The 24682-nt window shown below is 44.3% G+C and overlaps 1 protein-coding gene across 6 annotated transcripts in view; it reads right to left on the bottom strand.

Moving 5' to 3' along the window:
• Nucleotides 1–24682, bottom strand: part of veph1 (ventricular zone expressed PH domain-containing 1) — a 261339-nt gene that overhangs the window by 87248 nt on the left and 149409 nt on the right. The window lies entirely within an intron of this gene.

Raw genomic sequence — 24682 nt, 5'->3', positions numbered from 1 at the left:
TGCCAATTTCGACTGCAGCTATTTGTAGCTATATGTGCTATTTGTAGATTTACTCATAGGTTTGTGGAAAGTAAAAGGTTATCCAACTAGATAGGTGACTAACCTAAGTGTTCTTAATCATAATAAAATTGCTTTTTGGATGATGTAAGCTATGATTTAATAATGTGGCATTAAACTCTGCCAGTAAATCCCCAACTGAGGCAAATCACTACATGATGCATAGTTAAAGTGTGGAGATTGGCAATGTTGAAAATGAGATTCACTTATTTAGAATTGACACAAGCAGATTATAGCAATGACCGAAGACACTCCATAAATAATGTGTTGTCTGCGGTATCCTGCAGAATATATGGTAACACATTGAATAAATGCAACTTAAAAGTTCTTTTCTTCTTTTCTTTCTTTTGGGCCTCCTTATCTCGAGAGACAATGGGTACGCGCCTGGAGGTGGTCAGTGGTTTGTGAAGCAGCGCCTGGAGTGGCTATAAAGGCCAATTCTGGAGTGACAGGCTCTTCCACAGGTGCTGCAGAGAAATTTGTTTGTTGGGGCTGTTGCACAGTTGGCTCTCCCCTTGCGCCTCTGTCTTTTTTCCTGCCAACTACTAAGTCTCTTCGACTCGCCACAATTTAGCCCTGTCTTTATGGCTGCCCGCCAGCTCTGGCGAATGCTGGCAACTGACTCCCACGACTTGTGATCAATGTCACACGATTTCATGTCGCGTTTGCAGACGTCTTTATAACGGAGACATGGACGGCCGGTGGGTCTGATACCAGTGGCGAGCTCGCTGTACAATCTGTCTTTGGGGATCCTGCCATCTTCCATGCGGCTCACATGGCCAAGCCATCTCAAGCGCCGCTGACTCAGTAGTGTGTATAAGCTGGGGATGTTGGCCGCTTCAAGGACTTCTGTGTTGGAGATATAGTCCTGCCACCTGATGCCAAGTATTCTCCGAAGGCAGCGAAGATGGAATGAATTGAGACGTCGCTCTTGGCTGGAGTAACAGAAATATTATCATACTGGGGGAAATTTCTGTTCTTTTTTTTTTAGTGTTGGACATGTCATAGGAACACATTTAGGCTAATATACCACATGGGCTTATTCCACTGTTCAATTAGGTTGATCTGTACCTCAACTCTATTTACCCAGTTTTGCTCCATATCTCTTAATAGCCTTACCAAACTTTTGATGTTTTTAATTAACTTAGCCTCAAAAGCATTTTTGAAGGAGAGAGCTCTAAATTCTCACAAACCTATATATGAAGTGCTTTCTAACATCACCTCCTGAATCGCCTAGCACCAAATTTAAGTTTATGCCCCCTTGTTCTCAACTCCCAACCAGAGGAATTAGCTTCTCTCTATTTACCCTATGAACTCCTTTAATCATCTTAACACCTCAGTTAGATCACCCCGAGCCTTCTGTACTCAAGGGAATGTAAGCCTAGTCTAGGCAACCTGTCCTTATAATTCACTGTCATAGCAGACAGTCCTAAGTAAGAGAGATTACTCTCATGTTTATGCTTGAATAATGCAACCAATCTCCATCTAAACTGACTACAAACTTGACTCTACCATTTAGCTTATGGGGTTACTGTTTGGCCAGCCTGTATACATGAACTACTGTCAACATGATATCAACACAAAGTTGTGAACAAGTCAATCAACACAATGCATCCAACTAGCTGTATGCTTCTGTGTGTTGATAGCACAACCATACCACACCCAGCACAATATATTTACTGGATCCATGAAAGCTGGCTGCAGTCAGAAAGACCCAGAAATAAAGTGGGTATTCCTGGTTACCTGGATAAATCAGGTAATTTATCATTTGGTTTGCCTATAAACTGGGAATCAGTAGCTATCCTGTCCAGTGCCCACATATGAGCACTTACGAGCAGGAATCATTGCATTATGAGATACTGAAGCCAAGTGCAGTACCCCATACTACCAGCCCATCTCAGGTAGGTTAACAGCACAGAGCAGGGATTAACCCAGGGACCACACTGCTTTTTAAAAATTTATTCATTCATGGGATGTGGGCATCGCTGACTAGGCCAGCATTTATTGCCCATCCCTAATTGCCCTTGAGAAGGTGATGGTGATCTGCCTTCTTGAACCCTGCAGTCCATGTGGGGTAGGTACACTTACAGTGCTGTTAGGAAAGGAGTTCCAGGATTTTGACCCAGCGACAGTGAAGGAATGGCGATATAGTACCAAGTCAAGATGGTGTGTGGCTTGGAGGGTGGTATTCCCATGCAACTGCTGCCCTTGTACTTCTAGGTGTTATAGGTCTTGGGTTTGGAAGGCGCTGTCTAAGCAGCTTTGGTGCATTGCTGCAGTGCATCTTGTAGATGGTACACACTGCTGCCACTGTGTATCGGTGGTGGAGGGAGTAAATGTTGGTGTGGTATTTAACCAATGAGACATCTAGACAGTTTCTGTTTTAACTTATGAAGGCCCAATGAAAACTGACATTACTACGTCCAAAGAAGGCTCATTACTTTTAAACATCGTTGCCATGATCACCTTTAAATCAGAATCACTGAAGTCAACCTCACCTTTCATCAGCAATGACTGTTTTCAGAAATTGTTTGTCATAATCTGACAATCTCAAAACAACTTTTACTTTAAGACTTGATTCACTTGGGGAAATAAAACCTACCTCTACAGCAGATATTTTGTTCTGGAGGGATATGATCCCTGGCCATAAATGTCGACACACATTGAAAATAAGTAGCAAAATATGGTCCCTCAACATGGTTTTGGAATTTGGAATTTTAACTCTTTTATTGTGGCACGTATTACAATTTATCTTTCACCACATTTACATGGCACACATAACTGGTGGTTCCTTGTGATGTAAAAAAATCGCTAAAATACCAAAGTACACATAAATTAGTATCAAAATGCATGAACAAACACAGCATGTGAGAGAACATGTTAAGAAGATAAGGAACCGAGAATGGTGGCATAGTGGTTATGCTACTGGTCTGGTAAGCCAGAGGTATGGACTAATGATCCAGAGATATGGGGCTGAATTTTACGCCACCCCAAAGTGTGGGATCCTGGCAGTAGTGGAGGGGGGTGGGGTGGGAAGTGACGTAAAATGGAGCGAGAGGCTCCGGGAACCCTTCCTGACCCCCGCTCCCGCTGCCACTTTATGTAGGGTGGTGGCGGTAGTGAAAAATGGCCCGCCCGCGCCAGGCCAATCAAGGCCCTTAAATTACCACTTAAGGGCCTTCGCCCACCTTCACGCGGATCTTACGCATGGCAAGCGTGCGTCCTAGACCTGAGAAAAGCTGCCTGACAAAAGCTCTCGATCGTCCTAAGGGGGGCCCTCATGATCGGGCACCCTGTGCCAAATGGAGGGCCGCCCCCGCTACCCCAACCACCCCCAACATGACCCCCCCCCCTTCCCCCAGTCAACCACCCTTGCCTCGCCAGTGCCTAACCGATTATTCCCAGCGAGGCAACCAAAACATACCTTTGCTCCAGGCTCCCCAACATCTTCCCTTCACCCTGGACTGTAGTCCCAGCAGTGGCCACCGCTCCCAGTGGCACTGCTCGGACTAAGAGCTGCCGGCCCGCTGCTTGGCCAGCAGCTCTATTAGGCAGGACTACCTACCTCAAGCGGGTGGAAGTCCCGCCTCACACCAATTGAAGCCTGGCGACCCGCAAAATACGGGTCAGATCCCCAGGTGAGGTGGAAGCGTTTTGCCACTGACTTTTCAGTTGGTGACCGGCTCTCGTCCGCTTAGGGTAAAATCCTGGGTATGAATTCAACTCCCATTTTCGCAGCTGCAGAATTTGAATTCAGTTAATTAGATAAATCTGGAATAAAAAGCTAGTATCAGTACTGGTGACCATTAAAGTATTGGATTCTCATAAAAACTCATCTGATTCATTAATGTCCTTCAGGGAAGGAAATCTGCGGTCTAGCCTAAATGTGACTCCAAACACACAACAATGTGGTTGACTCTTGACTGCCCTCTGAAATGGTCTAGCAAGCCACACAATTGTAAAAAAAACTGTTGAAACAAAGTATAATAAGAATTAAACTAGACAGACCATCAGGCATCAACCAGGGCATCAAATTTGGACATAGAATAGAATCATAGAAAGTTTATGGCACAGAAAGAGGCCACTTGTCCCATCGTGTCTGTGCCAGATGAAAAACATTCCACCCATTCTAATCCCACATTCCAGCATTTGGTCTGTAGCCCTGCAGATTACGGTACTTGAGGTACATATCCAGACTTTTTTGAATGAGTTGAGGGTTTCTGCCTCAACTAACCTTTCAGGTAGTGAGTTCCAGACCCCCACCACCCTCTGAGTGAAAACACTTTTCCTCATCTCTCCTCTAATCCTTATACCAATCATTTTAAATCTATGCCCCCTAGTCACTGATCTCTCTGCTAAGGTAAATAGGCCCTTCACATCAACTCTATCCAGGCCCTTCACAATTTTGTACATCTGAATCAAATCTGCCCTCAGCCTTGTGTGTTCCAAGGAGAACAACCCCAGCCTAACCAATCTTTCCTCATAGCTGCATTTTTCCAGTCCTGGCAATATCCTCGTAAATCTTCTCTGTACCCTCCCTGGTGCAATTACATCCTTTCTGTAATGAGGTGACCATGTGACATGACAAAGGTTCAGTTGACCTTGCCAAGTCCTCCTCATTAACATCTGGGGACTTGTGCCAAAATTGGAAGAGCTGTCCCCCAAACAAGTCAAGCAACAGCCTGACATAGTCATAGTCATACAGAATCATACCTTTCAGCCAACGTCCCAGACTCCTCCATCACCATCCCTGGGTACATCCTGTCCCATCAGCAGGAGAGACCCACCAGAGATGGTAGCACAGTGATATACAGTCGGAAATGAAGGACCCTCGGAGTCTTTAAGGTTGACTCTAGACCCCATGAAGTCTCAAGCATCAGGTAAAATATGGGCAAGAAAAGCTCTTGGAGATTATAACCTGCCACCCTCCCACAGCTGATGAATCAGTACTCCTCCATGTTGAACACCACTTGGAATAAGGACTGAGAGCAGCAAGGGCACAGAATATATTCTGGGTGGGGGCCTTCAATGCCCATCACTAAGAGTGGTAGGAGCATCACAACTGACCAAAGCTGACTGAGTCCTGAAGGACAAAAATGCCAGGCTGGGATTGCACAGGTGGTGGGAGAACCAATATGAGGGGGAAAAAACTATCTGACATCATCCTCACCAATCTATCTGCTGCAGATGCATCTATCCATGACAGCATTGGCAGGAGTGACCACCACACAGTCCAGGTGGTGACCAAGTTCCGTCTTCACATTGTGGACACTCTCCACCGTGTTGTGTGGCACTACCCTGTACTAAGTGTGAAAATAGATAAGTCCTCTGGGCCAGATGGGATTTATCCTAGGATTCTCTGGGAAGCCAGGGAGGAGATTGCAGAGCCGTTGTTGTTGATCTTTATGTCGTGATTGTCAACAGGAGTAGTGCCGGAAGACTGGAGGATAGCAAATGTTGTCCCCTTGTTCAAGAAGGGGAGTAGAGACAGCCCTGGTAATTATAGACCTGTGAGCCTTACTTCGGTTGTGGGTAAAATGTTGGAAAAGGTTATAAGAGATAGGATTTATAATCATTTTGAAAAGAATAAGTTCATTTGCGATAGTCAGCACGGTTTTGTGAAAGGTAGGTCGTGCCTCACAAACCTTATTGAGTTTTTTGAGAAGGTGACCAAACAGGTGGATGAGGGTAAAGCCGTGGATGTGATGTATATGGATTTCAGTAAGGCGTTTGATAATGTTCCCCACGGTAGGCTATTGCAGAAAATACGGAAGTATGGGGTTGAAGGTGATTTAGAGCTTTGGATCAGAAATTGGCTAGCTGAAAGAAGACAGAGGGTGGTGGTTGATGGCAAATGTTCATCCTGGAGTTTAGTTACTAGTGGTGTACCGCAAGGTTCTGTTTTGGGGCCACTGCTGTTTGTCATTTTTATAAATGACCTGGAAGAGGGTGTAGAAGGGTGGGTTAGTAAATTTGCGGATGACACGAAGGTCGGTGGAGTTGTGGATAGTGTCGAAGGGTGTTGTAGGGTACAGAGGGACATAGATAGGCTGCAGAGCTGGGCTGAGAGATGGCAAATGGAGTTTAATGCAGAGAAGTGTGAGGTGATTCACTTTGGAAGGAGTAACAGCAATGCAGAGTACTGGGCTAATGGGAAGATTCTTGGTAGTGTAGATGAGCAGAGAGATCTTGGTGTCCAGGTACATAAATCCCTGAAAGTTGCTACCCAGGTTAATAGGGCTGTTAAGAAGGCATATGGTGTGTTAGCTTTTATTAGTAGGGGGATCGAGTTTCGGAGCCACGAGGTCATGATGCAGCTGTACAAAACTCTGGTGAGGCCGCACCTTGAGTATTGCGTGCAGTTCTGGTCACCGCATTATAGGAAGGATGTGGAAGCTTTGGAAAGGGTGCAGAGGAGATTTACTAGGATGTTACCTGGTATGGAGGGAAGGTCTTACGAGGAAAGGCTGAGGGACTTGGGGTTGTTTTCGTTGGCGAGAACGAGGAGGAGAGGTGACTTAATAGAGACATACAAGATAATCAGAGGGTTAGATAGGGTGGATAGTGAGAGTCTTTTTCCTCGGATGATGATGGCAAACACGAGGGGACATAGCTTTAAGTTGAGGGGTGAAAGATATAGGACAGATGTCAGAGGTAGTTTCTTTACGCAGAGAGTAGTAGGGGCGTGGAACGCCCTGCCTGCAACAGTAGTAGACTCGCCAACTTTAAGGGCATTTAAGTGGTCATTGGATAGACATATGGATGAAAATGGAATAGTGTAGGTCAGATGGTTTCACAGGTCGGCGCAACATCGAGGGCCGAAGGGCCTGTACTGTGCTGTAATGTTCTAATTCTAATTCTAATTCTAAATGGAATAGATTCAGAACAGTTCAAAACTGGGCATCCATGAAGCAGTGTGGGTCATCAGCAGCAGCAGAATCTGTAACCTCATGGCCCAGCATATTCCTCACTCTACCACTGTCATCAAGCCAGAGGATCAACCCTGGTTCAGTGAGGAGTGTAGAAGAGCATACTAGGAGTAGCAGCAGGAGTACCTAAAAAGGAAGTGCCAACCTGGTGAAGCTATGACACAGGACAACAGGCATGCTAAACTGCGGAAGCAGTATGTGATAGAGCTAAGCGATCCTACAACCAACAGATCGGATCAAAACACTGCAGTCCTGCCACATCCAGTGGTAAATGGTGGTGGACAATTAAACAACTAATGGGAAGAGAAGGCTCCATGAATATCCCCATCCTCAGTGATAGTGGAGCCCAGCACATCAGGGCAAAAGACAAGGCAGAAGCATTTGCAACTATTTTCAGCCAGAAACGCCAAGCAGATGATTCATCTCAGGACCTTCTGAGGTCCTTACCGTCATTGATGCCAGTCTTCAACAAATCCAGTTAGTTCCAGCGTGATATCAAGAAATGGCTAAGGGCACTGAATATAGCAATGACCGTGGGCCCTGATAACATCCTGGCTGTAGTGTTAAAGACTTGTACTCCAAAACTAGCCACGCCTCTAGCTAAGCTGTTCCAGTATCAGCTACAAGCTGGTATTTACCTAAAAAAATGGTAAATTGTCCAGGTATGTCCTGTCCACAAAAAGCAGGACACATCCAATCCAGCCAAATTACTGGCCCATCAGCCTACTCTCAATCACCAGCAAAGTGATGGAAGGGGTTGTTGACTGTTCTATCAAGTGACACTTGCTCATCAATAACCTGCTCACTGATGCTCAGTTTGTGTTCTGCCAGGACCGCTCGACTCCTGACCTCATTATAGCCCTGGTCCAAACATGGACTAAAGTGCTCAATTCTAGAGATGACTGCCCTTGAAATCAAGGCAGCATTTGACCAAGTATGGCATCAAGGAGGTCTAGTAAAATTGAAGACAATCGGGATCAGGGGAAAAATGTTCCACTGGCTGGAGTTAGACTTAGCACAAAGATGATGTATTTATTGGAGGACAATCATTTGAGTAATAGGACATCACTGCAGGCGTTCCTCAGGGTAGTGTCCTCGGCCCAACCATCTTCCACTGCTTCATCAATGACCTTCCCTCCATCATAAGACCAGATAGTCACTGATGGTTGAACAGTGTTCAGTTCCATTCACAACTACCAGATAATGAAGCAGTCTGTACCCACAGTGAACAGCACCTGGATAACATTCAGGCTTGGACTGATAAATAGCAAGGAACATTCGTGCCACACAAGTACCAGGCGAAGACAATCTCCAACAAGACAAAGAATCTAACCATCCCCCCTTGATATTGAATGGCACTACCATTGCTGATTCCCCCACCATCAACAGCCTGGGGGTCACCATTGACCAAAAATTCAATTGGATCAGCTACCCTAGCTACAAGAACAGGCCAGGGCCAGATAGTCTGAGACGAGTGACTCACCTCCTGACTGCACCAAACCTTTCCACCATCTACAAAGTCAGGAGTGTGATGGAATACTCTCCACTTGCTTGGATGAGTGCAGCACCAACAACACACAAGAAGCTCAACACCATCCAGGACAAAGCAGCCCGCTTAATCAGCACCTAATCCACCACCTTAAACATTCACTCCCTCCACCACAGGCACATGTGGCTGCAGTGTGTGCCATCTACAAGATGCACTGCAGCAACTCACCAAGGCTTCTTCAACAGCACCTTCAAAAGCCACAACCCCAATGACTTAGAAGAGGAAGGGCAGCAGGCACATGGGAACACACCACCTCCAAGTCACACACCATTCTGACTTGGATATATATCACCGTTCCTTCAAAATCACCAGGTCATAATTCTGGAACTCCCTACCTAACAGACTGTTGGTGCACCTACACCACATGGACTGCTGCTGTTCAAGAAAGCAGCTCAACGCTACCATCTCAAGGGCAATTCGGGCTAGACAATAAATGCTGGCCTTGTCAGTGACACTCACATCCTGTGAGTGAATAAAGAAAAAAATTAGTTTATTCATTTCCCTTTATCTTCATTTTCTTCAATTTACATATAGACTGCGTGAACATAATCAGTACCAATGCTGTGGAGGATGAATGCCTGGAGTGTGTATGTGATCTGTTTCTGGAGCAGCACATTGAAGAACCAACTAGGGATTGGGCTATTTTAAATTTCATATTATGTAATGTGAAAGGGCTAATTAATAATCTTGCTATAAAGGAGCCTTTGGGGAATAGTGACTATAATATGATAGAATTTTACATTAAGTTTGAAAGTGATATAGTTCATTCTGAAACTAGGGTCTTAAATCTGAACAAAGGAAACTATGAAGGTATGAGGGGCCAGTTGGTTATGGTGGATTGGGAAAATACACTAAAAGATTTGACAGTAGACAGGCAATAGCTTGAATTTAAAGAAATATTACATGGCCTACAACTAATATACATCCTTCGAAGACACAAAAACCCAACAGGAAAGATGAATAAACCTAAGAATAGAAGTTAAAGGTTGCATTAGATAAAAGGAAGTGGCTTATAATGGTGCCAGAAAAAATGGTAAACCTGAGGATTGGGACCAATTTAGAATCCAGCCAAAGGATGACCAAGAAATTGATAAATAAAGGGAAAAGGGAATATAAATGCAAGCTAGCGAGAAACATAAAGGTGGACTGTAAAAGTTTCCTTAGTTATGTGAAAAGGAAAAGATTAGCAAGGACAAATGTGGGTCCATTGCAAGCGGAGACAAGAGAATTTATAATGGAGAATAGGGAAATGGCGCAGAAACTAAACAATTACTTTGTGCCTGTCTTCACGGAGGAAGATACAGAAAATTTCCCAGAAATACTAGGGAACCAAGGGACATGTGGAAATGAGGAACTGAAAGAAATTAGTATTAATAAAGAGGTAGTACTCTAAAAATAAACTGGATTGAAGGTTGATAAATCCCCTGGACCAGATGAGCGACATCCCAGATTGTTGAAGGAGGTGGCTTTAGAGATAATGGATGCATTGGTGGTTGTCTTTCAAAATTATATAGACTCTGGAAAGGTTCCTTCAGACTGAAAAGTAGCAAATGTAACCCACTATTTAAGAAAGGAGGGAGAGAGAAAACGGGGAACTACAGACCTGTTAGTTTGACGGCAGTAGTAGGGAAAATGTCAGAATCCATTAATAAAGGATCTGATTACTGGACACTTAGAAAATAACGATATGACTGGATGGAGTCAACATGGATTTATGAAAGGGAAATCATGTTTGACAAACTTCTTGGAGTTTTTTGAGGATGTTACTTGTAGCGTAGATAAAAGGATGTGGAGTATTTGGATTTGCAGAAGGCTTTTGATAAGGTCCCACACAGGAGGTTCATAAACAAAATTAGAGCACATGGGATTGGGGGTAATATACTGCTATGGATTGAAAATTGGTTAACAGACAGAAAACAGAGAGTAGGAATAAATAGGATGGCAGGCTGTTAGTAGTGGGGTACTGCAAGGATCAGTGCTTGGGCCACAGCTGTTCACAATCTATATAAATGATTTGAGGTGGGGGTCAAATGTAACATTTCTAAGTTTGCTGATGACATAAAACTAGATGAGAATGTAAGTTGTGAGGAGGATGCAAGGAGGTTTCAAGGGGACTTGGACAGACTAAGTGAATGGGCAAAAACATGGCAGATGGAATATAATATGAATAAGTGTTAAGTTATCCACTTTGGTAGAAAAAAAACAGAAATGCAGAGAATTTCTTAAATGGTGAGAGGTTGGGAAGTGTCGATGTCCAAAGGGACCTGGGTGTCCTTATTCATGAGACACTAAAAGCTAGCACACAGGAGCAGCAAGTAATTAGGAAAGGAAATGGTATGTTGGCCTTCATTGAAAGGGGTTTTGAGTACAGACTAAAGAAGTCTTGCTGCAATTGTATGGCACCTTGGTGAGACTGCACCTAGAGTATTGTGTACAGTTTTGGTCTCCTCATTTAAGGAAGCTTATATTTGCCATAGAGGGAGTGTAATAGCGGTTCACCAGACTAATCCCTGGGACTATGAGGAGACATTGAGGAAACTGGACCTGTATTCTCCAGAATTTGGAAGAATGAGAGGTGATCTCATTGAAACTTACAAAATTCTTACAGGGCTTGACAGGGTGGATGTAGATAGGATATTTCCCCTGGTTGGTGAATCTAGAACCAGGGAACATAGTTTCAGAATAAGGGGTATGCTATTTGACACTGAGATGAGGAGGAATTTCTTTACTCAGAGGGTGGTGAATCTTGGGAATTCTCTACCCCAGAAGGCTGTGGAAGCTCAATCATTGAGCATTTTCAAGACAGAAATCAATGGATATCTGGATACTAATGACATCAAGGGATATGGGGATAACTCGGGAAAGTGGCATTGAGATGAATGATCAGCCATGATCTAATTGAATGGTGGAACAGGCTCGATGGGCTGAATAGCCTACTCCTGTTCCGATGTTCCTATCTTAATGCAGTAGAGATAAGATTATATTTGAATCGGATCTGTATCGGCGCAGGCTTGGAGGGCCGAAGGGCCTGTTCCTGTGCTGTAATTTTCTTTGTTCTTTGTTCTTTGAATCACCTTAAAACAAACATTTTGCTGATCAACCTCGTGTGACAAATTATGGTTAATATTGATTCACTATACATCTTTTTCGCACATATGACATAACTTATAACCCAGCTTAATTTTCTGCAAAAACAAAACATCTGCAGCAACATCTATGTTTGTTTATCATGTGAATTGAGACTTATATTCTGGATTACTTTTTAAAAAGGAAGAAATACAAAAGTCTGCTAAAGTTATGCAATAGCTACAATAATCAAAATGGCAATGTAGAAATATTTGTTTCTTTTTTTTTAGAATAGTCAGAGATTACTTCCAGTAAAAACAAACTATGGCCGAGCCTGGTAGGTCTTCTTATGACGTGTGTTGTTTGTTGGAAGGTTTTAGTAACAAATTATGATTCTGCCAAATGTGCACAGCAGGAGCTGTTTCCATTGCCCCCAAGAGTCCTTAATGTCAAAAAAGCAATGACAACTTTTTGAATAGCAAAAAATCACAGTTAAATATTCATACATTTCTCTTTGTGTAATGGGGACAAAACTCTATGAAGATATAGTGGAGACAATATCAAAATTTGCAGATAAGTTATAAATAGAGAGTGTAGTTAACTGTGAAGAGGACTGCAAGCAAATTCAGGAAGACCCAAGCAGACTTAGTAGATCGGACAAACAGATGAAATTCAATGTGGAGAAACAAGGCAATACATTTTGAGAGACAGAAAAAAGGAGGAAATATAAACAGTTAAACTTAAGGTGTAGAGAGCAGAGAAACGTTAAGTTCAGATACAAATATATAAAAGTGGTACATGTTGATCAAGCTGTGATAAAAGAAACATGTGGGATTCCAGGTTTTATAAAAAAGGGGCACTGAGTGCAAAAACAAAGAGGTAATGCTAAACTTGTATAAACAATTGGTTAGGCTGCAGTGAGAATACTCTGCCCAGTTTTCGGCATTGTCATTATGAAGGGTATTAAGACCATGGAAAAAATCTAAGAGGGATTCACTAGTAGATACCAGAGATGAAAGGTTTTAGGTGTGAGAAACTAGATGAACTGGGGTTCTTTCCATTAGAACAGAGAAGGTTAAGAGGAGATATGATAGAAATTTTCAAAATTATGAAGAGTTTTGTTAAGATAATAAGTGAAGGATTATTTCCATTGAACAATAAATTGGTAACTAGAGGAATAAGTTTGAAGTATGAGGGAAGAGGTTAGTTTTATTTGTTTTACACAGAGGAATGTCCTACTAGAAACTGTGATGGATGCAGAATCCATTATAGTTTTGAACAGGGGATGGGATAAATACATTTTAAAACAGGAAATATTAAGGTATATTGAAAAGGTACACGGATATGGGACAAAGTGGAAAGCTCTTTCAAAAAACCAGCATAGGCATGATGGGATAATGTCATGCTCATGCAAGGAGCAATTATGAACTAAAAAAAATGAACTGAGGAATTGAACTCCAAAATGGACACTTTTGCTCAAGACAAAATGGAGTAAGAGGCCAGGTGACCTCTCCTGTACTGCGAATACACCTAATAACTGCTGGAACTCTGAACCAGACGTCATATCTGGTCAAGTATTGAAGAAAGCATTAGAAATGCTAATGGCTCCATTCAATGTTAATGGCTACCTTTTTCAACCCGTTGGACTAACAATGACTTTGCAGACATAGAGGCCGGAATTTTACGCCACCCCAGTGGGTCGGATGATGGCGTGGGGGCGGTGTAAAATTGAGCGGCAGGCTCCAGGAGACCTCACCACCCCGATTCCGCCTCCAACCAAGTTTACGGAGGTCCGGTGGGGGGGCGAGAAGTGGCCCGCCCACCCGCCCGAGGCCAATCAAGACCCTTGACGGCCACCTCCACGGGTATTTTACCTGTGGCAAGCGGGTGTGCTGGGGACGTGAAAGGCCGCCCAGCTATAGAGTGCCCAATTGAGGGCCACCCCCGCCTCCCAACCCAACCCTGGGATCCAAGACGCCTCCCTCCCCCCAAAACGACCACCCTAGCCTCACCAGGGCATGACCGATTCCCCTGGTGAGGCTGCCCGAACTTTCCTTCTGTCCCGGTTCCATTGCGTCCTCCTCGGTCGGCTGGGCTGCAGTCTCAGCAGTGGCCACCGCTTCCGGTGGTGCTGCTGAGACGAAGAGCTGCCGGCCTGCTGATTGGCCGGCAGCTCACTGAGGTGGGACCTCCTCCCTCAAGCGGGTGGAAGTCCCGCCTCGGGCCAATTAAAGCCTGGGGATCGTAAAATACGGGACGGACCCCCAGGCTGGGCGGGAGTGGGAACGGCACCAACATTTACATCGGAGTCCGGCTCCCGTCCGCCCAGCGTAAAATTCCAGCCAGAGTCTCCAGACTCAAACTCAGGATAATAGGTGTGAAAAAAACACCACTATGTCAAGATGGCATTGAGATGAGCAACATCCAAATCCACTGTCTAACAATGGCCACAGCATCAAACCATTAATGAAAACACAATGAGAGAAATGTTTTGGTCACCTGGCAGAAACCATCACTCTGATAAGGAGGTTTTAAAGTTACATTGCTGAGCCAGAAAGGCAGAAGCCAGGAGGCTGAGAGAGATCTATTCCAGCAAAGAAGACGACCCCATCTAGGAAAAGAAAAACCTTCCAGGGAAACAAACAAGGTTTCACACCAAACTCTCTTTAAAACCACCAGATCTAAATGCATGCTATTTTTTAATCTCTACCTTTTCTTGTGTGTATGCACGTGTGTGTGTGTGTGTGTGTGCGCGTGCGCAAGGTTGCAAACATTTTCGTGTTTTTGTTCATAAACATTTATCTTTCTTTAAACCTATGGGAGAACCTGTCATTTGTCTGTTCATTGACCATTAAAATGCTCAAGGTTCAAGCACAAATCTAATAAAAACACACTGTCTACCATCAGTTGAGAGGTGAAAAGGGAAACCACACCTATCATTTCCCATCTGTCCTTAACAAGAATCAATTTCCTTCTGTGTTGTAAGCGAATCATGCTTGGGTGATAAATAAATGTACAACTAATCAGAACCTGCTATGTTATTCTTTAGCATAGGATAAAATACAGTACTGCGAGGTGTGCTTTCGATAATCTCATATGGATGATTGTGGTTTCTGTCTTTTGGCAAGCCTCTCCTTCTGGGGGACTGAAAGCACTTCAATGATAAATGACCATATCTTTAGACAAGGAACATTGTAGATGCTCTTGCTTGCCTACCAGAGGAGAGCAATTGTCAACATGATAAGAACACATGCGCTGACAAATCTGCATTTAAATCTAAATCTTATGTATATCCAATGAAATGCTTAACATATTTTCAATAGGAATTTCATATATCACAAGTACAGTGTTCGCCTGAGGGGGCAAACAGGGCATGGTTTAAATTCTCATCTGAAAGATGCCACCTCTGACAGTGCAGCACTCCCTCAATACTTTGATGAAGTAATAAAAGCAAAATACTTCAGTCTGCACTGAAGTGTCAGCCTGGATTTTGTGCTCAGGTGTCTGGAGTGGGGCTTGAATCCATGATCTTCTAACTCAGTGGTGAGTGTATTAACACTAAGCCAAGGCTGAAACCTGATAAAGTAAAGATGGCTGAACCACAACAGCACAGAAAATACCATGTCTGCAGAGTTGGAAAAGCAGGTTTGTGTTAAAGTTCTGTATGACTAATGTAAATCACATACGTTAAAGTGATCCTCAAAGGCGTTAATGTACTCTATTGTTTCAGTGAAAAACAATCTAGAAACATATTCTCATATTCTGGTAGGGTTTAATAAATATTATTAAAACCATCTAGAAAGGTCTGCAAGGATTGTTTTAAGGAACAAGGGCACAGTGCGATATCATGTGTGCCAGATACCAATATGAAACAAAGTAACACACTTGCATTTAATTACCACCTTATCACAGCTCAGAATGTCTCAAACAGCTTTACACAAGTTACTTCTGGAGTGCAATCATTATTATGTAGGCCAATGTGCACACAAGATTCGACAAAAAAGAAATGAGAGGAACGTTCCTCAAATAGTGCCATGGAACTGTCAGCGTCCACCTGAACCGGGAGAATGAGTCTCTCTTAACAACCTTTTTGAAGAGAGCTCCCTTAACAATGCAGTACCCTATCTACTGTACTGGAGTGTTGGGCTTGATTATGTGCTCATATCTTGGAGTGGAGCTTGGACCCACAACTTCTGAATTCAGAGGTAGGAGTGCTGTCAACTAAGCCAAGCTGACACTGGTACAAGTTCATTTTTATGATGTCCTCGAATTAGCATGGTGTGGGCAAGCTCTCAGTGTGAGTACTGCTTCACATTTGGTGTTCACCAATTTGTGGGCAAGGAATTGTGTAGATTGCTTTTTTGAGGTGATATAAACTGACAGCAAATAATAGCACACTCTATAGGTATCAGTCTTCAGTCCTACTGACCATGGGACATCTTAATTTTCAGTTAAGGCAATTAAAAACTTGTTAGAATAAGTGTTCCCAGCAAAGAAAACACTCTTTGGAAGTGAGAAACAGGGCTGGACTTTTAAAGCCCACTAAGTGCAGGTGCGAGGGCAAGTACAATTTGAAGATCATGTTCACAGAGGTCAGCAGTGGGTCCTGCTGGCTCCGGAATGTGAAGACATTTTAAAGGGATGCCGGGAGGCAGGGAACGACAACCACACATGCCTCCAATTAATTGCCTGAACTTATTATGGAGCTCATTAACAGGCTTATTAGTAGCAGTTTGAGACTTTTAAGCGTAGGGAATGGGGAGAACGCCATTTTTAAAAATTCATTCATGGGATGTGAGTGTCGCTGGCTAGGCTAATATTTATTGCCCATCCCTAATTGCCATTGAGAAGGTGGTGGTGAACTACCTTCTTGAACCTCTGCAGTCCATGTGGGGTAGGTACACCCACAGTGCTGTTAGGAAGGGAGTTCCAGGATTTTGACCCAGCGACAGTGAGGGAACACTGTGGGGAACACGGCAGGGTGTACAAGATGTGAACACTGCAGGGACCATGAGTGAAATGGGAAGGGGTGATTAAAATAATTCTGAGGCACAAAATAAAGCTCAGCAGCTCCATAAGTGCCACAGAGTAGCCATTGCTGGAGCTGTGAGACTTGCTTCTCTTAGTGGTCAGTGGCAGGAAGAGAGTTGAGCCCACTGGCATCACTTGGGCACCTGGGGTTGGCAGGGGAAGGCCTGGTGAATGAACGAACCTCAGCTGAGGGAGTTCAGATGGGAACAGGCTACTCAGATGTTGGACAGAGCAGCCTCCTGGACTGCAGGAGGCCAGAGGAGCACAGCAGGGGGCTGCAAGAGGTGAAAGGAGCTACCCAATACATTGTGTCTACCGCCCAAGAGTCAGCCACCAGCAAATGACAGAGCGCCAGTGCCTTAGGAGGCAGCATCTATCCAAGCAGAAAGTCTTGGACCTGTGTGCTCTGATCTACAATGACCTGAGACCTCGCATCCCCCATGGCAGTCCCTTATCCGCAGCCATCAAGGTCACCACCGCCCTGAATATCTATGCAACAGGGTAATTCCAGGGATTTTCTGTGGACCTAAGTGGCAACTCGCTGTCAGCAACTCATCGCGCCATCAGGCAGATCACAGAGGGTGGGGAACTACATTCACTTTGACACAGATGGGCCTGCGCAGGACATTGGGTTTTGCCTTCATCACTGGACTCCCCTACTTGCAGAGCATCATCAATTGCGCCCATGTGGCCATCAAGGCATCCAGCGACCAGCCAGAAAGATCCATCAACAGGAAAGGCTTCCACTCCCTCAACATCCATCTTCTCTGCAGCCACAAGAGTTTCCTACATGGATGCACTCGCTTTCCTTGCAGCTGCCATGTCTTCTCCATCCTCCCCCAGTCCAGGCTGCCTCGGATCTTCACTCCATTCCCCGAACTGCATGGATGAATCCAAGGGGACAAGGAAATCCCTTGAAGAGATGCTTACTGACCCCTCTACAACAGCCCCAGACAGCAGCACAGAGATGAAATAACCAATGCCCAGCAGGCCAACGATCGGGATTCTGAAGAAGCAATGCCGGTGCCTAAATGGTTGGATGATGCCCTCCAATACCCTCCTGCAATGGTCTCTGTCATTGTGGTGGTCTGCTGTGGTCTCCAGAGAGGTGTGGACCTTGGAGGACAGTGAGGCCCTGGAAGGAGACAGTTCATTGGGGGAGGAGCAGGAGGAAGAGGAAGAAGAGGAAGAGGAGGCAGATGGGGATAACACCGAACAGAGAGGTGTCCCTGCTGCATGACAAGGTGACCTCCTCTCTGGGAAGAGGAACTCCTTCCCCTCCCTCACGGTCTCCAGCATTAGATCCAGGTCAGCATTGAAACGAGGATCTGTCCTGCACCTAGTGCCAAGCCAGCAGCTCCCCTGTGACATCTCCCCTCTGGTGCTCTGGAAGGCAGATATCTCCCTCAGGACATATAAGAATTTTGAACATACATTAACAGTCGTTCAAATAAAAACTCAAACCAATCTTCATTTCAAGAAAAAAATCTGCCCCCTTTCAAGTTGTATTATATAACTGAATGACATACCTCTGATATGAATGTAAAAATGGCCACAGGGTGATTGAAACAAAATAAAGCCTTTGGTAAATGAAAGGCACAAAGAGTTTAAAGTTACAGAAAGTATGTTAAGAATGTGTTTCATAATGTGCAAAACTCATTATTCCTTTTGGAAGCTGAAAAATTAGAAACTTAACCAATACTAGCCAGACACCCAAGAACATATCATTTTGAAAACTTGAGAAAGACACAGAAATGGGTATTTGAATTTAATGCTCAAGAGGACTTGAAAGAATAAACACAGACTACATAAAGTAATAAGGCAAGTCATTTTCCATAGCCTCTCACAAAACAGCTGAATATACACACAACCAAACAATTTAGTGTAGAAAAATATTCTGAATTACCTCGGAGATCTATTCAGGATTATCTGTACAAATAGGAATACTTTTAAGATGTGTGTAGATGTCCAATCAGAGATTCTGATTCCCACATGCCAGACTGGTACAAAAGGTGAAGTCACACGGGATCAGAGGTGAGCTGGCAAGATGGATACAGAACTGGCTCGGTCATAGAAGACAGAGGGTATCAGTGGATGGGTGTTTTTCTGAATGGAGGGATGTGACTAGTGGTGTTCCGCAGGGATCAGTGCCGGGACCTTTGCTGTTTGTAGTATATATAAATGATTTGGAGGAAAATGTAGCTAGTCTGGTTAGTAAGTTTGCTGACGACACAAAGGTTTGTGGAGTTGTGGATAATGATGAGGATTGTCAGAGGATACAGCAGGATATAGATCGGTTGGAGACTTGGGCGGAGAAATAGCAGATGGAGTTTAGTCCGGACAAATGTGAGGTAATGCATTTTGGAAGGTCTAATGCAGGTGGGAGGTATACAGTAAATGTCAGAACCCTTAGGAGTATTGACAGGCAGAGAGATCTGGGCGTACAGGTCCATAGGTCACTGAAAGTGGGAGCGCAGGTGGATAAGGTAGTCAAGAAGGCATACGGTATGCTTGCATTCATTGGTCAGGACAGAGAGTATAAAAATTGGCAAGTCATGTTGCAGCTGTACAGAACCTTAGTTAGGCCACACTTAGAATATTGCGTGCAATTCTGGTCGCCACACTACCAGAAGTATGTGGAGGCTTTGGAGAGGGTACAGAGGAGGTTTACCAGGATGTTGCCTGGTCTGGAGGGCATTAGCTATGAGGAGAGGTTGGAAAAACTTGGATTGTTTTCACTGGAACGACGGAGGTGGAGGGGCGACATGATAGAGGTTTACAAAGTTATGAGCGGCATGGACAGAGTGGATAGTCAGAAGCTTTTTCCCAGGGTGGAGGAGTCAGTTACTAGGGGACATAGGTTTAAGATGCGAGGGGCAAAATTTAGAGGGGATGTGCGAGGCAAGTTTTTTTACACAGAGGGTGGTGAGTGCCTGGAACTTGCTGCCAGGGGAGGTGGTGGAAGCAGATACGATAACGACGTTTAAGAGACATCTTGACAAATACATGAATAGGAAGGGAATAGAGGGATATGGGCCCCGGAAGTGCAGAAGGTGTTAGTTTAGGCAGGCATCAAGATCGGTGCAGGCTTGGAGGGCCGAATGGCCTGTTCCTGTGCTGTACTGTTCTTTGTTCTTTGTACTCTCCGATCTTTATGTCATCAGCAAATTTAGCAACCATACGTTCTGTCCCTTCATCCAAGTCATTGGTATAGATTGTAAATAGTTGAGGCCTCAGCACTGATCCTTGTTACACTCTACTAGTTACAGCTTGCCAACCTGAAAATGATCCATTTATGCCTATTCTCTGTTAGCTAAGCAATCCTCTATCCATGCTAATATGTTACCCCCTATACAGTGGGCTCTTATTTTGCTTGGTAACCTTTGATGTGGCACCTTGTCAAATGCTTTCTGGAAATCCAAGTACTTCCACATCCACAGGTTCCCCTTTATCCACATTGCTTGTTAGTTCTTCAAAGAACTCTAATAAATTAGTCAAACGCAATTTCCCTTTCACAAAACCATGTTGACTCTGCCTGATTGCATTGAGATTTTCCAAATGATCTGCTATAACCTCCTTAATAATAGATTCCAACATTTTCCCTATGATAGATGTTAAGCTAACTGGCCTGTGATTTCTTCCTTTCTGTCTTCCTCCTTTCTTGAATAGCAGAGTTATATTTGCCATTTTCCACTCTGATGGAACCTTTCCAGAATCTAGGGAATTTTGGAAAATTAAAAACAAAGCATCCACTGTCTCAGCAGCCACTTCTTTTAAGACCCTAGGGTGAAGTCAATCAGGACTTATGGACTTGTCAGCTTTTAGTTCTCATAATTTTCCCAGTACCCTTTCCCTGGTGATGGTAACTGTTTTAAGTTCATCCCTCACTTTCAGCTCTTCATTCACAATTATTTCTGGGATGTTATTTGTATCCTCTACAGTGAAGACAGATGCAAAAGATCTGTTCAATTCCTCTGCCATTTCCTTATTTTCCATTAACACTCCAGACTCACTCTCTAGAGGACCAATACTCACTTTACTTACTCTTTTGCTTTTTAAATATCTGTAGAAACTCTTACTATCTGTTTTTATATTTCTAGCTAGCTTTCTCTCATTATTCTTTTGGTCATTCTTTGCTTTTTTTCAGCCCCATTAGTTTTCATAGTAATTTTTCTCTCGTGACAGTGATTGCCTCTTGACTTTCTACTACTCTTGGGATGCTTTTGTGTCTTCCACTGTGAAGACAGATACAAAATACTTGCTCAAAGTCCCTTATTAATTCCCCAGTCTCATCTTCCCAGCGACCAATGTTTACTTTAGCTACTCTCCCATTTTACATATTTGTAGATGCTTTTACTGTCTGTTTTTATATTTCTTGCTAGTTTACCCTTAAACTCTAATTTCTCCCTCTTTATTTTCTGTCACCCTCTGCTGATTTCTAAAATGTTCCCAATCTTCTGGCCTACCACTATTCTTTGCAGAACCTTTTCTTTCAATTTGACATCATCCTTAACTTTCTTAGTTAGCCACGATGCCACGGATGGTGCTTTCTTCTCATAGAGTCTTTCTTTCTCAATGAAATATATCTTTGTTGAGAGTTATAAAATATCTTCTTAAACGTCTACCACTGCTTCTCTACTGTCTACTCCCAACCATCAGCAAAGTGATGGAAGGGATCGTTGACAGTGCTATCAAGCGGCACTAGCTCAGCAATAACCTGCTTACTGACGTTCAGTTAGGGTTCTGCCAAGGCCATTCAGCTCCTGACCTCATTAGAGCCTTGGTTCAAACATGGACAAAAGAGCTGAACTCCAGAGGTAAAATGAGAGTGACTGCCCTTGATATCAAGGCGGCATTTGACTGAGTACGGCATCAAGGAGCCCTGGCAAAAACTGGAGTCAAGTGAATCCCTTTGTGCAACTAAGACATCTTCCTTTACACTTTCTATTACTCCTATGTGGTGCTATCCCATGGCTTCAGTACAGCTAGAGCCAGATGCTCATTCCCCTGCTTTGAGACATGAAATGCTTGTGGCAGACATCCTCTGTGTTTTGGAGCAATGAGGGAACCGCCAAAGACCACTCCACTTGCACCTGTGCAGGGTCAGACTCATACATCAGGGCCGGAGGCAGCTTGTGTGGCTCTGTCTGGGTGGTGGGAGGGGGGGGGAGGTGGGGCGGCGGCAGGACCAGGGCTGAGAAGTGGGGGTGCCTTGAGAAGAGCCTCCCCCTGCCTTCAGCCCTTTCATCATCTTCCCTTTCAGGGCCTACCTGCACTTCTTTGCTAACCAAGAGCAGGAGAGCACTTGGCCACTTTTCAGTGTGGCCTTCAGCCAACAAGACGATGCTTTGTTCAAACCTCTGTAAACTGGCAGCCAGAGTATGCAGGCCATTGGTGTGGGCCAGCGTGCACTCAGTGGTCTACTGCATCTTATCCTCCGTAAGGTTGGCCACTCTTTCAATTGAGGTGGTCATCAGCACAAATCCTGAGACATCATGGCAGTCATGCTAGAAATGGATTCCTCCATTTTCTCTGCAAGGTTGCTCACTGTTTGGAAATGCAGATGGAAGCACATATATCGCCCATTGATGCTCCACAAGTACCTGTTTAGTACATGACACCGGGGCTCAAGATCTGTGTCTAGCTGAGCATAACTTGAAGTGTCCCCTGTCCTCTGTTGCAGACCTTCCACTGCCATCCCTGTCTCCAGCACATGCCCGCAAGTGACATGCTCCTCACCATGTGCCACCTTATCTATCTGCAATGCTGGACCCACTAAGATGTGTGTATCTGTGCTGTTGGAGGGTGCACAGGAGTCATGTGATGGCGCATCCTCAGAGTGCTGGTCCTCCTCTAAGGGCTCCTCAGGCTCCTCCCTTTGAACCCATGATGCACCTATGAGACAAAAGGCATGAGTTCATGCTGAAAGTAGGTGAAATAGGGTTCCAAATTAGCTTGGTACAGATCATAACATTTTATCTATTGGTGGCATCAATTCAACATGAGTGACAGTTCAGTGCCAAGTGGCTATGCATCATCTAATGCTGTCACCAGGTCGCTGAGTCATCCTCATCTCTCCATCACTAATGGCTAGTACCCGTGCCACCCTGTCGATATCAGGAGCTTCCTCCTCCATTGCGGTAAGGCTAATCAAGACCATAGGTCCAGCCCCAGTTCTCTGCCTCTCCCTGAAGTTGTGGGTTCTGTTCTGGTGCGATGAGAAAAGGCAGGGTGTTATATGAGATGTGAACTGATTGCTGAGGATGAAGAGTGAACATTTGGGGAGGGTGACTGTAAGGGATGGGGATGAGAGGGCAATAGAATGAAGGTGAGTTTGAGTCTTGTCTGTTGAGATGGAGATTTGAGTAAGAGGCTGAAGAGATGTGTGTGACAGAGGTGTCAGTCAGAGGAGTGCTGTGCAGGAGAATGCTAAGGAGGTGAGAGACTGATGGCTGTCAGCTGAGAGTTGGAGGACACTCACCTTGATGGACTTATTGAGCTCATTAAACCTTTCGCAGCACTGGATCCAGGTTCTGGTCACCACACTCTTGCTGCTCAACTCCTCTGCTACTTGCAGCCACACTTGCTCAGTAAGGTTGGCTGACCTCCTCCTCCCATCCTCAAGGAAGGGGGCTTCTCTCCTGGCCCTCACTGTATTCAACATGATCTTCGGGGACAAGTCCGAGAACCAGTGCGGTGGGGTGGGGGGGGGCGGGGGGTGTGCGTTGGGGTGCAGGATGGGCAGCCATCCCTCCATCACGCAAGAGTTTCCTCCTTCCCACTCATATCTTCAATACCTCACTCAGTGCTGCCATCAAAAATCCTGCCGGGGTCCCTTTAAATAGAGATCCTTCGTAGCTTGTTTAGGCGCGTGGTCCCACCCGCCCTCCCTGATTGGTCAGGAGACCCGGAAGCGGGATGATAATGTCATGGCTCTGGGAAAGAGCCACATTAAAGTTTGCCAGTTAGTAAATCTGGTCCATGACCCACAAATGGTCCTGCTGTTCCAGCAGAGACGAAGTCCACAACATTCCACCATAATATCTCCTTATGTTGCTTGGTGTCAAATTTGGTTTTATAAAGCTCTTGTGAAGCACCTTGTGATGTTTTACTACATTAACAGCACAATATAAATGCAAGTTTTTCTGGTTAAAGATTAATTATGTACAGTATGCGTTTGTGAGGGAAATGTCAAGAGGACACACAATCTACCTATAGCTGAATGCTTATTAAAATAATTTTTTGAGATCGACTGCTATTTTTATCAACTGTTCATCCTATATTGTTATACACCCAGTTACTCAACTGCTTTAATTTAATATTTGTACAGTTACTCAAATATTGCTTGTATTTCATCCTATTTGGACATGTTTGTATCTAATTTGCATCAATGTTAATATTTCTTGAATCATGCAAGTGGGATTTATGACTTCTGTGCTGCTTAATGTTCATGCAGGATATTAAATTCTGCAAATACAGACCAGACTTTTAAAAGATAATTCCACCCCCCCCCATTACATTTACCAATATGTTAGGTCTGCATGGAGGAACGAAAATCTTCAAAATGGTATCTGTGGTCTGAAGACTTGTGCTGTTGAACTAGCCGTGGCCCTAGCCAAGCTGTTCCAATACAACTACACCACTGGCACCTACCTGAGAATGTGGAAAATTGCCCAGGTACGTCCTGTCTACAAAAAGCAGGACAAATCCAAATCAGCCAATTACCGCACCATCCGTCTACTCTCAACCATCAGCAAAGTGGTGGAAAGTGCCATTGACAGTGCTATCACGCGGCATCTACTCAGCAATAACCTGCTCACTGATGCTCAGCTTGGGTTCCGCCAGTGCCACCCTCTCCAGATGAAAGGGATGATAAAGACATTATAGGCAGGGAGGCAGATGAAAAATATTAGTTGAAATTAACAGCGAGAGAGGACATATTAAGGAGTTTAACATCTTTGAAAGTGGATAAATCCCCAGGCCTGGATGAAATGTATCCTAGGCTGTTAAGGGAAGCAAGAGCAGAAATAGCAGAGGCTCTGACCATCAG

This window comes from Heterodontus francisci, chromosome 11, assembly GCF_036365525.1.
Source record: "Heterodontus francisci isolate sHetFra1 chromosome 11, sHetFra1.hap1, whole genome shotgun sequence".
Lineage (NCBI taxonomy): Eukaryota > Metazoa > Chordata > Chondrichthyes > Heterodontiformes > Heterodontidae > Heterodontus > Heterodontus francisci.
Note: the sequence above shows the minus strand (reverse complement) of the source record. Positions and strands in the feature narration are given on the sequence as shown.